Source organism: Eulemur rufifrons, chromosome 21, assembly GCF_041146395.1.
Source record: "Eulemur rufifrons isolate Redbay chromosome 21, OSU_ERuf_1, whole genome shotgun sequence".
NCBI lineage: Eukaryota > Metazoa > Chordata > Mammalia > Primates > Lemuridae > Eulemur > Eulemur rufifrons.
In genome coordinates this window covers 11728843-11730217 of record NC_091003.1, presented here as the reverse complement: position 1 = coordinate 11730217, position 1375 = coordinate 11728843, and positions in this window count along the sequence as shown.

Here is a 1375-nt window from a genome sequence, read left to right as displayed (position 1 = left end):
TAAAAAAAAAAATAAATCCCTAGCTGGGAACATAGAGAATGTTTTGCAAGATCACCGGGATGTTTTTCACAACTTCCTCTTCTCTTGCACACACAATTTATGATAGGAAATATTTGAGGGTTTTTCCACTAGCAGATGGGAACTTTAGGGTCTGGATGCCAAACACTATAAACCCTTGACCGGTTGAGCTGTGACTGTTGTCACTTTTATTTGAGCCCTGTGTACACACTAATATGCTGGGTCAGTTAAGAGCCCAGGTACTGGATGTCTTCAAATTTTAAGAATTTTTAACGAATTAGGGCTACTTTTCTTTAAGACATCCATGCCCAAATCCACAAGCATATTGACAGTGGATTACAGCATTTGTCTGGCAAAGTCCAAGTTGTTACATTGTGCTTTTAAAAAAATCTTATCTGCATGTATTGTTAAACAGAGACCATGAGATCTCCTTATCAGAACCAGGAAGAAACACTTTGGGGCCATTACAACTGACATTTCTTTTCCTCAAAACCTGGTGGACCCTGGGGAGGAGGCTCCACAATCCTGTGGCTTTGATATTGGCTCCAATTCTCACAAACACATACAGGTTCTCTAACTGCAGTAAGAGAACAGGTTGGAAATTTTCCATAACCCATGCACTGAGACCTGGAAAGTCAACCTTGCTGGGTGAAATTTATTATGATGCAATAAGTGCCAACCGATATTTCTCACCCTGGGACTGGCCGGGAAAGAAAAATAAGCAGATCTCTTACGTGTTAATATGTGGTGAGGGAGGCTGGGAGAAATTCACCCTGAGGCTATAATAATGGATTTTTTAAAAAGATAATGGAATAAAGTTATTTTTAAATAAATACATTAGTGATCTTGATTTAGCCCTGATTAGGAAATGGGAAGATCTGGAAAAACGAATTTGCCAAAAAAAAAAAAAAAAATTCATTTTTTTTTTTTACTAGTTTTAATATCGGTAACAATATTGTCCCTTTACCTCTTTTTCTTTGCCATGAGTTATACATAAAAATGACCCAAAGACACCAGGAATCGGGAGAATTTGGGAGACAAAAAATGGAGACTGAAGAGAAAATTAAAGAGAAATATGGGAGGGGGGGTGGAAGTAACGAGGCTGGAGAGCAGATTAGATGGGAGCTGAGGTGGAAGAGGCTGAGGATAGAAGTGGAGGCTCAAAGAGAGGTAGCTGGGCGGGTTTGGGTTTTTGTTTTTTGAGACAGGGTCTCTCACCATGTTGCCCAGGCTGGTCTCAAACTCCTGGCCTCAAGCCATCCTTCCACCTTATTCCCCCTCGCCCACTCCGCTGAGCCTGGTTTGTCTGTCTTTTAATTGGGAAAGCAGAAAAAGAAATGCCCAGTGGAAAATGGAA